Source organism: Amyelois transitella, chromosome 17 (genome assembly GCF_032362555.1).
Source record: "Amyelois transitella isolate CPQ chromosome 17, ilAmyTran1.1, whole genome shotgun sequence".
Classification (NCBI taxonomy): Eukaryota; Metazoa; Arthropoda; class Insecta; order Lepidoptera; family Pyralidae; genus Amyelois; species Amyelois transitella.
The window spans coordinates 8,781,466-8,799,251 of record NC_083520.1 but is presented as its reverse complement, the minus strand read 5'-3'; the positions used below and the strand labels follow the sequence as shown (position 1 = coordinate 8,799,251).

Here is a 17,786-nt window from a genome sequence, read left to right as displayed (position 1 = left end):
TCAGGCCAGATTTGACTGACTGGTCAAATAGTATATGTATGTTAGGAAAAATACCTCTTTTTTTCAGAAAGTTAGTGCCACAACTGATAGAAATTTACGTAATAAACATAAATTAGTCATGCCGTTTCATAGGCTTAGCAAAGTCAGTAAATCATTTATGGGGAACTGTATACGATTTTATAATAGGTTGCCGGAGTCTGTTCTTGATATGCCCAACCGAAAATTCAAAGAGTATGTAAAGAAAGTACTTTGTGGGAAGGCTTATTATAGGACTGATGATTACCTTAATGATAAAAACATCTGGCTCGAGCTTGGCACAGGAACCTCGTAATTAATTGTAGTTTAATTTGAACTTAAATCAAAATTTCAGTACACTCTGTACATAAATCTTTTTAAAATTGGCAATCCATAATATATATATATATTTTTTTCTTTTTTCAATATTAAATCTCATAAATATATAAATCTCCCGTGAACAATGTATTCTCCCGTCCACATTCTATTCTAAGTATAATTTAATATTGTGAAGTTGACGTTGTTGATGAAAATGCTGCAGTGCAGTTTGTTACCGCTTCTTCTGCACTGACGCCTTGGAAGCGGCAGTAAACTTAGTTTTTAAGTAATTTATTTGACGTCAACCAAGTTGTTAAACCATACGACAATTATTAAGCGATATAATAATATCCTATAATAATGAATAAAAATTTTGAATTTTGAATTTGAATTTTGAATTTTTTGAGTTGCGTGACAGTAACATAATTTAATAAGAATGTGTCTGTAATTAGTTCGCATGAAATCGAAGAATTATCAGTACTAAGCGTAGTGTTATCACTTGGGAGAGTTGGGAGAAATTGGGAGAAACCTACGTATTTGTAAAGTATATAGAGCTTTAAGTGATAAAACAAAGACGGTATGCTTTGAAACATAACATAAAAAATGCTCAATTTCTAATAGAAATCCTAAAGTAACATTTAATTTAAGTACTTGTAATGAAAGAATCGGGTATCCATCAATTCTTAAGATGTAATTATAACTGCATTGTAGTAGTCGGGTTTCCGTGATTTAACCCGTTTAAAAAGGCCATTTTTAAAATTTATTTAGTCAAATTTCTTTTGATCTCCTAACCTGTTATCGTAATCAGTCAATCAAGTCGTCCGCTGAAAAAAAAATAACAAAGTTAATTGTCGTTCGCATTTCTTAGTCTAATTAGTTTTTGAAATATAAATCTCGTTTAGATTATGACATCGCATGGCAAAGAAATACTTATAGATACATACGAAAACATAACCTTTCTTCCGCTACAATTGTTTGCGTAAAACACAACATGATTTCTACAACAACCCTACAAGACATTAAACAAAAACACAAGACATTTTTTAATCTATGAAAAACAAAATGAGAAAGGGCCCAATGAATCATTTTTTTGAGAGACCCAATTCTTTGTTTTACTCCGAAGGGCGTCGCACTTAATTTAATTTTAGGACAGAATACTTGAGACGAAAACGAAAATTATGTGACACTTCGTTTTAGAATTTATTTGGTATGTGAAGATGACAATGTGAAGTGGGTCGTAGACCAAGCTTAGGCGTCTAATGAACTGTCAATAAATTAAATATTTTATTGAACGGCCAAGTGGTTTCGCGCTACAGAGACGAGCATTTAAAATAACAAATGATAAACATGTGGAGAGATTTTTGGAAACCACAGGAACTCATAACTCTTTTGGTGAGGGAAAACGTCGTAAGGAAACCTGCACATTCAGGCAACTGGAATCGTGGATCCAAAACGGGTTAGGTTTACCTGCAAAGGTTGCGGAGGTCAGATGGAATTCGGTTCGTGTAAAAACCTGGCTCACCCAATCTAGGATCTATGGTCAAAGGTATCCTACCCCGGGCTACACGAAAGCCAGGAGGAAGAAAACAGTAACTCAACTCTTTGATGTAAAATTTGGTTATTAAATATAGTTTATACAGTGCAATGTAGCAGGTCAATCTATTGGAGACTTTTTTTGTATGTACTGTAAAAAATCAATGATAAAATAATATTGAATTCTCGTATACGAAGTATTGCGTAATAATTGCTTTGTAATGTAAAAAAGTAATTTCTTTAATGCTTTGATTGACGGTATAAAATATCCATTACCTTATTCCTAAAATAATGGAACCCTTCTTTTATTTTATCACGGCATTTATAAAAAGTATTTAGTAGTAAGATGAGTGCGATTTTAACCCTTTTTAAAGATAGCATAAACAAACAGATTTCCACGTAAATCTTTACGTGTTAGTAGTACTGTTTACAGTGTTACAGTAAGGTCATTAACCTTTCTATATTTTGATTCAAATACGTGAACAGTTAGCGTTGAATACCTTTTTTTTAAAACAGGGGTTTGCATACGCATTTTTACGCTTAACTTCAGGCACTGTGACTGCTTTTGACACAAATATAGCTTTGTAAAATTGGGTCCGTAGGTATAAAAAAGATAGGAAATAGAAAAAATTTCGCGGTTATTTGAACAATAAATGTTACCACGTCTATCTTTTCCTGTGTATAACTAAAGTAAGTAAGTACCTACAAACGCTGTACCAAATAGAGCGTCAATAAATTTCAAAGACCATTAAAAACTGCCATGTTATTATAGTTAAACACTTATGTCTTATAGTTTGTCTTTATCGGACCTCTAGCTGAAATAGTAATAGATTTTTTTTTTCAAAAAATAGAAGGAATGTTTATTAATCTGTGAATAGTGATACATGTACTTCTAAAAACGGTCAAAATAACTTTTATAGTGGAAATAGCGAAGTTTTAAATTATAACGGAGCATTCAATTATTATCTGAAAATGGGAAATATGTTGTAATGCGAGAGAGAGAGATAGCAATAGACGGCAACCTTTTCAAAACAAAGCATCATTCTTGTAACTACAATGATTATGATAAATAAACCCAAGCAGGTCACCTCTAGGTCCATCAAAATCTATTGACTGAATAGCAAATCACGAATAAACCGGACTATTTAAGAAGTATACTACTGTCTTACAATTGTTTTTATAGAGGCTATAACATTATTTAGTCAAGTGTCAGTATTGAACCTACTCTATTGTCATCAATTAAAGTGCGCAGGCGAACCAATTGAGTTGGTTAGTGATGTAACTGTTTAGTTTATGTTTTTAATAGTTCATATTAGACACCGCAGTCTATCAAGTTCGGATCAATGGCCCAAAGTAATATGTTAGAAAGTATTAAGTATAATTATGTAAGTAAGTATTAAAGTAGTCGTCTTGAAAATTAAAAGTTTTAATAAATTGGTACATAATTTATTTTATAACCTACATATTTATTTAAATCCCACGTTAGCAAGACCACAAGTTAAATCAAGATATGAAAAATTATCATATCACAGATTAATATATCACGGAACTACAAAAATAAATACTAAGTAAATTATAAATGTGTCCAACACGTCCATACTCCCAAACAAGTACCTAAGTCGTTGGTGCGCTTATCAAACCTGATACATAATAATGTATGTGTGCTTTTATTGATTTTTATTTTTTCGCTAGATGGCATTGGTTGTCACTGACATATCGATTGCAAAGACTGTCATGTGAATATTTTGCCATATTTTGATAAATTATCTTTTTATTGTTGTAGATGACTTTTTACTGTTTTTTTTTGTCAGGTTTTCGAGCGCACCGACGAAGTACTGTCAGCGAACATTCAAAGTAAAATAAATGGGTATCCTCTAGATAGGCATGTAACGTCTTCGTCTTTATCGATCACCACAGATGAGGTGGAAGACAAATAGTACCTAATCCAATATGGAAAAAAATCTAATTGTGGGCTGTTGCAATAAAAAAAAACAACAATGCACTATGGCTACTTTCCTCAGACATGTGTTGGACATTCGTCCGAAATTGCCCATTGAACGGATATTTTTTAAGCCCTTTTATGGGCCTTTCGTTGTACAACGCATAGCACTGTAGCATCTGGTATTTAAAAAAAAATCAAATTCAATGGCGTGTTCTTTTTTTTTTGTGACAGCGATTTTAACTGGTGCCATTAGAGCGAAAGATGAGGTCAGATTTTTTATTATATAATTTATTTTTGTTATTGTGTTTCTGCAGAATTATTAAGAGGCGAACAAAGGTATGATGGAGAACGCACCCAGGACAAACGCCAGGAAAATGTTGATATTAAAAGTAATTGGTATAACATTACTGGGGGTATTTCAAAATATCAGACTGATTAAAAAATTTAATTTGTCTGCGATATTATATGTATATTGTATGTAAGATATTGCCCTCTGTTATGATGCTGGCCGCTAAGAACACAAACATACAATCGTCAAAAATAATAAAATTAATTACTTGACTCTTTAGCAGATGTTCCAAAAGTCCAAAATTGTCAGTTGTAATTTGTCACTACAAGTTTCGCTTTGCTATTGATTTTTATTTGTGAATTATTACTGTGTTATTCGTTTTTATTCTAGACTAGAGTGCTGTTGTGTATCGTTTTTAGTTCGAGACACGTTTTTGCTTTCGAGTAAGTACTTACTTTATTTTTTAACCTAATGACATGTAAGTCGAAGACTCTTCTCAGTATATACTTACAATGATTTCTAACCGAACCGCTACACTTACGGTTAGAATAAACATAATAAAAAAGGTTCTCTGCTTAACCCAATGGTAGACTGTTAGATAATGCATTGCAAATGCATTAAGTCCGCCTATTGTACTTTATAAATTGTTATTGCTACAATAAAGAATAAATAAATAAACAAGTATTTATACTTATACCTAGTGTGAAAAAGTGGTGTTAGGCAGAGGAATCATAAGTGAGCGTCGGCTGTCGAATCGGTAATGTGCCCGGTTAAAATGCGTGATGCGCATAAAACGCACAAGTTTGAATCCCACCCCGGCCTTGTACTAGACCTAGTCATTTTCAAAATAATCAAAATAGTCTTTATTTTTGAAGTTATACATCACTTCGGGAATAGTCATTAGTACAAGGCCGGGGTGGTAATCGAACCTGTGCCTTTTAGCGCCACACTCATTTTAACCGCACACCTTACCGATTCCATACCATGTTTTTTAATGTAGACAATTTGCATTCGTCCACGATTTAGATTTAAGAGATCTATATTTGTTAATTAACATCCGATGAAAATGCTGCAGTGTAGTTTGTTCCGCCGCTTCTTCTACACATGCGCTTTGGAAGCGGTGGTAGTTATAATTAGATTTAAGTGATGTGACGTCAATAAGTGATACCTTGTATCCAATTTTGAAAATAAATCTATTCTATTCTATTCTATTCGACCACCGACGCCGCACCTGTAAACACTAGTATACAGTATTTACTCGTGTCCCGGTGAACCGGAAGCAAGATGGCGGAAGCCGTGTGTTGTCCTGCCGCCGACACGTCCGGTGTGACGGGGTCACTGTGTCGTGCTTAGGGTTACCACAAGACCGACAAATTCGTGTTTATCTTATCAGAGATAGATCCATTTATTTTATGACTAGAGGCCGCCCGCAACTTCGTCCGCATGGAAACCCTATCAATCCCGCGGGAACTCTGGGATAAAAAGTAGCCTATGTGTTATTCTGGGTCTTCAGCTACCTACATACCAAATTTCATGGTAATCGGTTCAGTAGTTTTTGCGTGAAAGAGTAACAAACATCCATACAAACTTTCGCCTTTATAATAGTAGTAGGATATAGGTTTGAAGATGTTATATAAAAAAACTATGAATAAATAAATACGGGACAGATTTCAAAGATCTCAGTCTTTGAAAGTAAAAGTAAGTTCGTTCTCCTCAAAGTAAGTTCGAGACTTGTGTAACGAGATACTAACTCAACGAGCCTTCTAAAACCCAGGCCAATCAGAGAAAGTTCGTACCTCATCATGCCCTGACCGGGATTCGAACCTGAAACCTCCGGTGTCACAGATAGAGCACTACCGTTGCGCCCCAGTTGTCTCAAAATGGCAAAAAAGAAAGATATACTTATTTACACAAATATGTAATGGAATCATTTCATATAAGCTTATCAGTTTTGAACCTTAAGTTAAAACATCAGAACGGCCCAATTTAATCAAGTTACGAGTACGTTCGCCTTCCCCTGTAAATTACCTTCACCATTCCATTTCAGCGGTAAAATAATATCTATCAAAAAATCTTATTTGTCTATTTTAAATTCACATTCGAAAAATAAGTCTGGCAACCCTATACATTGTCCAGCTGACTGAACGTTTCCCATGTTTTTATGACAAGGATTATTTGCACTATGTGGCGAGTTTGTCTTGTAATTTTTTAAACTCAAATGCAAATGCTTATACGATGTATTTGTTTTATACATAGAAAAAATAAAAACATCAATGCGTAGAAAAGTATATTCGAATCATAATATATACTTACGTATGTCGTAAAAGGTGTGAAGGAATGGTTAATAAACTTGGAATTATTCTGGCAGGCGATGGGCTAGCCTCACCTCACTAATTGTACCTCAATTTCATCTTACGCCGAGTAGCTGAACGTGGCCTTATAGTATTAATATAAATAAATATATAAATATATACGGGACAAATTACACTGATTGAGTTAGCCTCGAAGTAAGTTCGAAACTTGTGTTACGAGATACTAACTCAACGATACTATATTTTATAATAAATACTTATATAGATAAACATCCAAGACCCAGGACAATCAGAAAAAGTTCTTTTCTCATCATGCCTTGACCGGGATTCGAACCCGGGACCTCCGGTGTCACAGACAAGCGTACTACCGCTGAGCCACAGAGGCCGTATATTTTCAAGAATGTTGGCTCTGTATGACTCGTAACACGTGATTATATGTATGTGTGTATGTAAATGTTTAATATAATATGAGGAAATAAGTTTGTAGAGTCACGTTTCAAATTGACGATTCTTCTTGAAAAGTTGCACTAACTACATAAAAATTCTGTCGTGTGGTTCCGTGCAGATTGTAATAGTCAATCAAGTGGACGACTTTGTTTCATGCCTAGAATTTTCTCTGCGCAATTAACATAAAAAGTTTGTAAAATCTAAGATCTAGATCGTGCCGTAGCGTGACCATATTCGTCGCCAAATCAGAGTAATTGTGAGATATGGCCATTGCAATTTGTTTCAATGTATAATATTAAGGCGTTAGTGATTCTTATTTCTTTCTACTTATATTCACACAACTACAAAGTAATTTGTTTCAATATGGCGTAAGATATTTTTTTTCTGTGTAAAAAATACAATGTCATGGCCAATGAAATCTTACATGTTGGTGTGCACAAAAAGCTTTCTTTATTATTAATACTTATGACTTACTTATGACGTATTTATCCATCACGGGGTAGGCAGAACCCATCGTCGCAAAAGTTAGCTAAGTGAATAATTATTCATTTATTTTTAAAAACTGTATACTCTCTCTTTTATAAACTAAACTTCACAAAGTATTTCTAAGCCCTTTATTGGGGAAGATGCATTTATTTAATCACTACAGCTTATTAATTTAAACACATTTGTTTTCATTATGTCATTGAACTAAATCAACAATGATTTCTTGGTAGCGATAGTTTTGATTAAAGGCCGTTACACACACGTCCTAAACATAATACTCGCATCTTTGGTTTACTCACATGCCTGCGCATGATTCCATTAAAAATGTACATATATTACTAAGACACAGGTAAAAATATTTTCTGTCTTACCAATGCGACACTGTAGGTTTCTCACTTTGATTAAAACTCAATGTCCACATCGTAAAAGTGTAAAATTGGGATTCTATTAAACAACCTGCCTGTGTCACTATTTGAATCTCTATTCCATCATTTAGCCATACAGCTGAACTTGGCCGTTCAGTCTTTTCAAGAATTTTAGCTCTAAAGTATAAGACATGATTAAATGTATGTATGGTTCTTTTTTGTATTGGTGCCGGGTGCCGTGTGGTTCCCGGCACAAATACAAAAAATAATAGGACCACTCCATCTCTTTCCCATGGATGTCGTAAAAGGCGACTAAGGGATAGGCTTACAAACTTGGGATTCTTTTTTAGGCGATTGGCTAGCAAGCTGTCACTAGTTGAATCTCAATTCTATCGTTAAGCCAAATAGCTGAACGTGGCCATTCAGTCTTTTCAAGACTGTTGGCTCTGTCTACCCCGCAAGGGATATAGACGTGACCATATGTATGTATGTATTAAATGTATGTATGTAAGAGCATGGTATTTGGATTACTTATTGCATAATACAGAGACGAGTTTGGCATCGTATGTATAAGGGTCTTAATAAGTAGTCGGCATTCAAAGAAAGCCACACAGCGTATTTGACACATACGAGAGCTGTGCACGGTACTGGGAATTGATAAGGCACCGTCCGCGCCATTATTTAAAATCAGCAACTATGTATGTAGACCAAACAATGTGAATGATACGTTAAATTGTAGTCAGCAGTTTGTCGAGATTATTTTTTTTGACCTAGCTTTAGCGAGGAGCTTCGCTTACGTGGGAATTGCCAGAAAAAGTTCTGAAAATATTTCTTGTCTTTGTATTTTATTGTGTCAAATGTGTGTGTGTTTGTGTCTGGGGGCCGTGTGGTTCATGGCCCCATTTAAAAAAAAATAGGATCACTCCATCTCATTCTCATGGATGTCGTAAAATGCGACTAAGGGATAGGCTTATAAACTTGGGATTCTTTTTTAGGCGATGGGCTAGCAACCTGTCAAGACTGCTGGCTCTGTCTACCTTACAAGGGATATAGATGTGATACATATTATCTTGTGCCAAATGTTATCAAGTCGTGTGGTTCCCGGCACTAATAAAAAAAAGATTTCGGAAAACGCAACTAAGGACAAGGCTTATAACCTTGGGATTCTTCTTTTAGGCGATGGGCTAGCAACCTGTCAAGACTGCTGGCTCTGTCTACCTTACAAGGGAAATAGACGTGATTATACATATGTATCTTGTGCCAAATATCATCGAAACGGTCAGCAATGTTAAAATTAACATTAAAAACAAAGAAAAACACAATCAATCATTTCTGCTTCATCCCGACGTAAATTACGGTCGCACCCTTATCTTTTGAGAGAAGCCTGGGTTGCACGTATTTATTTTCCTCCTCCTATATAACGTCATTATCCCTCACGGGTAGACAGAGCCAACGGTCACGGAAAGACTCGAAGGCCACGTTTAGTTAATTTAGTTTGCAATTGTGATACAGAAAGTGTCCGATTGTTATACAATTAAAAAAAACTTCAATAAACAGCCTGTTCGACTTTTTCTTATTACTAATCCCAGCACGCCTAATATATAAAAATAAATATCTAACATGTTGACTGCAATGTCTCGATGAATACATCCTACTTATATCCTACTACTATTATAAAGGCGAAAGTTTGTATGGATGTATGGATGTTTTTTACTCTTTCACGCAAAAACTACTGAACCGATTACCATGAAATTTGGTATGTAGGTAGCTGAAGACCCAGAATAACACATAGGCTACTTTTTATCCCAGAGTTCCCGCGGGATTGATAGGGTTTCCATGCGGACGAAGTCGCGGGCGGCCTCTAGTTATGTATAAATGCGAAAGTTTGTGAGTATGTCAGTATGGATGTTTGTTACTCTTTCACGCTAAAACTACTGAACCGATTACGATGAAATTTGGTATGTAGGTAGCTGAAGACCCAGAATAACATATAGGCTACAATTTATCCTGGAGTTCCTGCGGGATTGATTCCACGCGGACGAAGTCGCGGGCGGCCTCTAGTAAGATAATATTTTCTTTTTCATTTCCTTGAGTTTTACTGCAGTTTTTCAGCGGCCTAAGTTCTGACATTGAACGCTATTTATTCTTTATGGTTACGTGACTTGCACCGCGCCGTGTCATAAGCTATTGGCGGAATTTTATTTTCAACTAGCTGTGCCCGCGAGTTCGTCCGCGTGGAATAGTTATTTTGGGCATCATTGAAGGCCTCAAGGATGAATAATTTTTTTTTCACATATTCCATTATTTTTTTGCTCCTTATAGTTGCAGCGTGATGTGATGTTATATAGCCTAAAGCCTTCCTCGGTAATTAAAAAAAGAATGGTCTATTCAACGCATAAAGAATTTTACAATTTGAACCAGTAGTTCTTGAGATTAGCACGTTCAAACAAACAAACTCTTCAGCTTTATAATATAAGTACAGATTGTGGACAAGGCATATATATTCTCCTCCGTTTTTAACTCGGAAGTTAACAGAAATATAGAAAGCGATGAAAATACTAATGCATTGGCTTTTCATGAGCCTATAACACAATCGAAACAAAATATATCAGCAGAAAATTGATATTTCTCTTATTATTCACGAGTAATTATTTGGCATATCTTCTCTCCGGTTTACTTCAGACATAGGGAGAGAATGAGAATAAAACATAAGTATGCCTCAAAGGTGTTCATGCGTAAATCTCATGAACAGGAATCTAAGGTTCTTCTATAATTCGATAAGAACATTTGTTGGATCGATAACCGTATATAACATAAAATCACGCCTTCTTCCCGGAGGGGTAGGCAGAGACTACATCTTTCCACTTGCCACGATCTCTGCATTCTTCCATCGCTTCATCCACATTCATAACTCTCTTCATGCAAGCTCGGCGGTTTTGGGTACTCTTGAATACAAAATCGGATAACCGTATATTTAGCGGTAGAATTTCAAAATGTGCATCACATTTTTTAAACGAGCACCGTGTGCGAATGGTTCTTACCATTTAACTAACATTACATACATACATACAAATGGTCACGTCTATATCCCTTGCGGGGTAGACAGAGCCAACAGTGTTGAAAAGACTGAATGGCAACGTTCAGCTATTTGGCTTAATGATAGAATTGAGATTCAAATAGTGACAGGTTGCTAGCCCATCGCCTAAAAAAGAATCCCAAGTTTGTAAGCCTATTCCTTAGTCGCCTTTAACGACATCCATGGGAAAGAGATGGAGTAGTCCTATTGTTTTTTGTATTGGTGCCGACAACCACACGGCATTACTGTGTAGAAAAATTTGTGAATGTAAATAAAATGACTGTGAATCGCTGTAAGCTTATTACTTGAGCATTCTTCAACTATGGAAGGTACAGTTGAGGTCGTTGCACTTGCATTATGAGGCTATCACCACACTTCATCTCAATAATTGGCCACTCTAGGCCTGTTTAAGCAACTCTAAGGGTAAGATTTATAACAAACCGCCTGAAGATTGATTTATTGAAAATAGAAACGATAACAGTATCTTAGGGTGAGAAATTAGGGAGGGTTTACTTTGAACATTAAAAAATGTGAACATACTCGCAACACGTCCTTATCTCTTACAGGGTAGACAGAGCCTTGAAAATACTGAAAGGCCACGTTTATATTTATGGCTTAATAATGTAGAATTTAAATTCAAAAAGTGATAGTGATCGCTTAAAAAGAAAAATCCCTAGTTTATTGACTGCACAGAATGTGAGGCATCTGGTACACACTTGATTTCTTGGCTAACATACCGGCATGAAAAGTTATCACTAGGTGCTCCGATTCCCTTATAGCCTTTTACGACATCCATTGTTTGGTCATAATTTCTTATAAAATATACGTGTTTTTTTACGCATGAACTAAAACCGGCATGAAATGTTTGCACTAGGTGCTCCTATTTCCTTAAAGCCTTTTACGACATCCATGGGTTAGAGGTGGAGTGGAGTGGTCCTTTGGTCATATTTTCTTATAAAATATACGTGTTTATTTTAAGGACCTTCATTTTTCAGTTACAGTATACTTAGTTCATAAGAACTACATTAGTCAGGTATGTAGTGTAAAGTAAATAACAAAAAATAATGGCTTTATATTGGAACTACCTAAGATCCCAGTGGAATGATGGATTAACGTTAACTGTTTATCCAAATGACCGTTTATGTGGTACGCCGCACCGCCGAAACTGTCCCACTAAACAATTGCACCTATTTGGGTAAAGTCCGTTCGAATTGGAAGGATGTGATTATTTTTTTCAATTACTCATTTATTGAATTTACTCTCTTAACATCTCTCTATCAAAAAAAGGCGTCTAAGGGGATTATAAATTCGGGATTCTTTAAGGCTAGCAACCTGACACTTTTTGAATCTCAATTCCATCATTAAGGTCATACAGCTGAACGTGGCCTTTCTTTTCTAAACTGTTGGCTCTGTCTAACCCGCAAGGGACAAACACTAGATATGTATGTATTTAACCTTAATATCAAATACTATTACCGTGCATCGTTCATTTTTTTGCTTTTTCTATCATCATATATAGCGCTCTCAATTGTACTAACATTCATGTCGAGGTTCATCTAAAATGGCATGTAAGTCACATCTTACATGCTCTTACAACTTACATGCACATCTTACATGTCTTGAAAGGCGAGATTTATGAAATAGACTAGCTTTTTTCGGTCGGCTGCCAGCCTGGAAACAAATTCAACTCGGCCTTGACCAAATGACCAAACCGATTTTGATGAAATTTGCCCTAATTTTACATAACTTTATCGGGTAATATATTCGAAATCTTCATAATTTCTTAGTTTTATTTTTTATATAGTATTATAATTCTGTCTTGATAAGCCAGAGATGAAAACAAAGTGAAATTAAACAGAATTAGGTTATAACAAAAGTCTTACTTATTCACAACTAGATAGTAATAATATGTATCAGTATATAAAGGTGATATTATAGACGTGTTGACATGTGACCTGACACCGAAAATAAAGATAAATATTTGCAGACTCTGCGAATATTTTAGTCTCGCGGCCATATTACCGTGTCGAAGCATGAGAAACGAATGTTAGATCGTGTTAAAGTTTTTCTATTATATAGATATATATATAGATATAATACACGTTTATATCTCTTGCGGGGTAGACAGAGCGAAAAGTCTTGAAAAAACTGATAGGCTACGTTCAGCTGTTTTCGCTTTATGATAGAATTGACATTAACATATTGATAGGTCTCTAGCCCATCGCCTACATGAAGAATCCGAAGTTTAGAAGCGTTTCCCCTAGTCGCGTTTTACGACATCCATGGGAAAGATATGGTGTGGTCCTATTCTAAAGTGTCGGGAACCACACGGCGCACAAACATTCAATCACGTTTTTATCCTTTACGGAGTACGCAGAGTCAATAGTCTCGCAAAGACTGAAAGGCCACGTTCAGCTGTTGGTGTGGTTGAATGATTTCAATTTAAGATCGTCCATATATCGCACCCGTCTTTAGTGAAGGGCGCTCAGTACTTTCAGTCACCCCTTGACCGAACCTTGAACGTCACGCGAGGGTTCATTGACCTCGCGTGGTCAGTCTCGGCGGTTACCGTACGTATCACGGTACCGGTAATTATGGTTCCTCATAACCGCTTAACGTAACTTTTGAAATGCGTTATTGATCTTTGTTATGCAAGGTTTATTTTCATTTGGTAATTTTTCTTTTGTTTAATTTTGCATCTAACGTAATGTAATAAGGGATAGGCTTACAAACTTGGGATTCTTTTTTAGGCGATGGGCTAGCAACCTGGCACTAGTTGAATCTCAATTCTATCGTTAAGCCCAATTGCTGTTCGTGGCCATGTAGTCTTTTCAAGACTGTTGGCTCTGTCCATCCTGCAAGGGATATAGACGTGACCATATGTAGGTATATGTACGTAATGGAATAAAGCCATGACTCTTCCCTAGATGTCATGAAAGGCAACTAAGGGAATGACTAAATAAGCTTGGGACTATTATTGTAGGCGATGGACTAGCAACCTGTCTCTATTTGTATCTTACATCCATCAGTAGGTGTTCCAGTCTTTTCGAGACTGTTGGCTCTGTCTGCCTCGCAAGGGATATGGACGTGCTGACGTATATATGATGGAATAACGCACTGTCATAAGGTCGTTACATTTATTTCTTTTTACTCTTTATTCTGCATACATACATACATAAAATCACGTCTATATCCCTCGCGGGGTAGACAGAGCCAACATTCTTGAAAAGACCGATAGGCCACATTCAGATGCCTGGTTCAATGTTAGAATTGAGATTCCAATAGTGACAGGTTGCTAGCCCATCGAATAAAAGAAGAATCCCGAGTTTATAAGCCTATCCCTTAGTCGCATATTACGACATCCATGGTAACGAGATGGAGTGGTACTATTCTTTTTTTTTATTGGTGTCGGGAACCACACGGCGCGGCTCTTTATTCTGAAACGCTACAAATGAACTAATTTCTTTCAACACTTACTTGTGTGTCCTTAGATACATTTTATTTGCTTACATTAACAAATAACTGATTCCCACGATTAATTAATAATGAAGTGAATAATTAATCGGAGTGGAAAGACCTAGACGAACGTATCTTGATCAAATTAAGGACGTCCTGGTAAAGAGTCAGGTCAAAAGTACCCGAAACCGCCGACCTTGCATGAAGAGAGTTATGAATGTGGCTGAAGCGAAGGAATTATGCAGAGATCGTAGCAAGTGGAAAGAGGTAGTCTCTGCCTACCCGTCCGGGAAAGAGGCGTGAATTTATGTATGTATGTAATTAATAATGGCTTAGAAACGAGGGCGCGCAAACAGGTGTCCAAAAACATGGCGTCTTTATTAATATTATATGATGTAGTTAGTCCTACATTGTAGCGTCTGGTGCCCGGTTATTAAAAGCACAGTTAAAACATCGTGAGGAATCATGAGGAACCATGAACCATGATCCAACACGGGTTTTTGGTTCCCCTGCAAAGGTTGCGGAGGTTGGATGGGAGTCGCTTCGTTTAAAAACCTGAATAGAATAGAATAGATTTATTTTCAAAATTGGATACAAGGTATCACTTATTGACGTCACATCACTTAAATCTAATTATAACTACTACCGCTTCCAAAGCGCATGTGTAGAAGAAGCGGCGGAACAAACTACACTGCAATATTCATCGGACGTCAATATACAAATATAGATCTCTTAAATCTAAATCATGGACGAATGCACATTGTCTACATTAAAAAACATGAATGAATGAATGACCCAATCTCGAATCATGGTCGTAAAGACACAGCCTGGGTACCTCTCCAGAAAGGTGAGGATGTTACCAGGACTTACGCCAGGAGGGAGGGAGTAAGGGGGTGTACCTACTAAGAGAGTGTTTTCCGAAAGTCCCACGGGAACGGAAATTAACGGCATGTTTCGTTTTATTCGGGCGGAGCCGCGGATATATATACATACATACGTATGGTCAGGTCCGTATCCCTTGTGGAGTACACAGAGCCAACAGTCTTGATAAGACTGATAGGTCACGTTCAGCTATTTTGCTTGATGATAGAGTTGAGATTCAAATAGTGACAGGTTGCTAGACCATCGCCTTAGAAAGAGAATCCCAAGTTTGTAAAGCTATCCCTTAGTCGCATTTTACGACATCCATGGGAAAGAGATGGAGTGGTCCTATTCTTTTTTGTATTGGTATTGGGAATCACACGGCACCGCGGATATATTCTGGGATATTTTTAAGTTAAGAATTAGGTTTATGTCTATGCCTTTTATTTTGCCTTCATTACAAAGTCGCGTCGCAAAAAAGTTCAATCACCCCGCAATCAAATGTATTTACCTCGAAAATAGACGCCATTTGCAAAATTACACGGATTACAAAAAAAAACAAATTCTTCAGCAATCGCAATCGCTATACCGCATTGAGTTATTTAATTTAGTTAGTTGAATGCTCAAAAATCGTGAATCGTGCTTACGATGCGACCGGCATAGCTTCTGTCGTGCCAGCGCATGTGATTTATAGGAACGCGACGTTTTGTTTGTGTATTTATACATTTTTAACTTGGGGAATGTGCGTTTACACTGCGGGAATATTTGCTAGCTGACTGCCTTAATAGATCTACGCACTAAACCTTAATAGCGCAGATCTCGTAGCTATACAATGCATTGCAATAAATCTTTATTGCACCACAATAAATTACAGCAAATTAACATGTATTAATAAAAACATGGCAGCGAAAGGCGACATTATCACTAAAAGTGATCTCCTCCATGTTACCTATAAATTGTGTATAAGAGCGCTGTTGTTAACTTAAAGCCTAGTCTATCTATACTAATATTATAAAGCTGAAGAGTTTGTTTGTTTGTTTGAACACGCTAATCTCAGGAACTACTGATTCGAATAGAAAAATTATTTTTGGTTTGAAAATACCATTTATCGAGGAAGGCTTTAGGCTATATGTATAATATCACGCTGCAACTATTAGAAGCGAAGAAATAATGGAAAATGTGAAAAAAAACGGGGTAAATTATTTATCCTTGAGGGCGTCAACGATGCCCAAAATATCTTTTCCACGCGGACGAAGTTGCGGGCACAGCTAGTTATCAATACTTATACATGTTATAAATATTATAAACATAAATTCCAAGGATGGACACTGAACCAAGTCTATCTAACTTTTGAACTCTTTGGTGGAGCGAGATTGCAAGGTCAATCGAAACTGTGTTACACGATTTATTTAACATCTAAGCTAAGGTGGTTACTTTTAACTTTGTAAGGTTTTATAATTAAATGTTACTTAAGCAAGAGCAACTTCAGTTTTTCTAGTTTAATATTCTTTGACCCTTTGATATATTAAGTTATGTTTAGGGGCTAGAAAATCAATTTTGATGAAATTACAATTAGAGATACCTATTTTTAATATCTACATATATACATAAAATCACGCCTCTTTCTCGGAGGCGTAGGTAGAGACTACATCTCTCCACTTGCCACGATCTCTGCATACTTCCTTCGCTTCATCCACATCCATAACTCTCTTCATGCGAGCTCGGCGGTTTTGGGTACTCTTGATCTGACCCTTTTTAATATCTAAGTAACAATATTATAAACATTACCATTACAGTCGCGTTATAAGGTAGTTTTATCGTTGAACCAAATAACAAATACTGCTAGTCATCATAGCCAGTCTAATGACTATTCACTGAAATAGGTTTCAGATTATATGCCTAGACTTGTAAAGAACATTGTTATGTCGATCAAGGACGGCTATTTTCACACATATTGAGGAAAAATAATACAAATTAAAAAGAACATGTGCAGATTTACGTGGGCTAGGGGAAGCTCTAATCAAAAAATTTCCACAATGAAATAATTAGGTACGTAAACATACATACATACATACATATGGTCACGTCTATATCCCTTGCGGGGTAGACAGAACCAACAGTCTTGAAAAGACTGAATGGTCACGTTCAGCTATTTGGCTTAATGATAGAATTGAGATTCAACTAGTGACAGGTTGCTAGCCCATCGCCTAAAAAGGAATCCCAACTTTGTAAGCCTATCCCTTAGGTACGTAAATATTACAGAATATCTAAGAAAATTATCAAACCGCATTGACGCACACAAAGCGATCTGCGAATTCCGTAGCCAGTGCCTATCTGACCGGCTCCGTAGCAGCGCGTCTACGCCGCTACGCCGTAGAGGCCGCTACGACGGTTGCAACAAACCTTTAAATAGTGACTTTTTTAAATACCTAATTTGACAAAGATTTTATTTGTGAATGTGAACTTTTTTAATAAGATTAACTATTTATTATAATATTAAACATAACAAAAAGTTAAAGAGAAAATATTAAAATACTGAACAGGGAAAATAAAAGATTTTGGTGATTAATTGTGCAATATTTTTACGGAATGTGGTAAGTTCCACAAAATGGTTTTTGATGTTAAACTATAAGTTTTATGATAAGGGAGGGATTAAATTAATTTATATTCATTAATCATATCAAGA

General features: G+C 36.2%; 1 protein-coding gene across 1 annotated transcript in view; it reads left to right on the top strand.

Moving 5' to 3' along the window:
• The first annotated feature begins 4,391 nt into the window (after positions 1 to 4,391).
• The window catches only part of LOC106138840 (cyclin-dependent kinase-like 4), a 36,311-nt gene continuing 22,916 nt past the window's right edge, over positions 4,392 to 17,786 (top strand). Inside the window, exon 1 of the mRNA XM_060948993.1 lies at positions 4,392 to 4,540. The gene's annotated coding sequence lies outside the window, so the exon portion shown is untranslated. The remainder of the gene's footprint in view (positions 4,541 to 17,786) is intronic.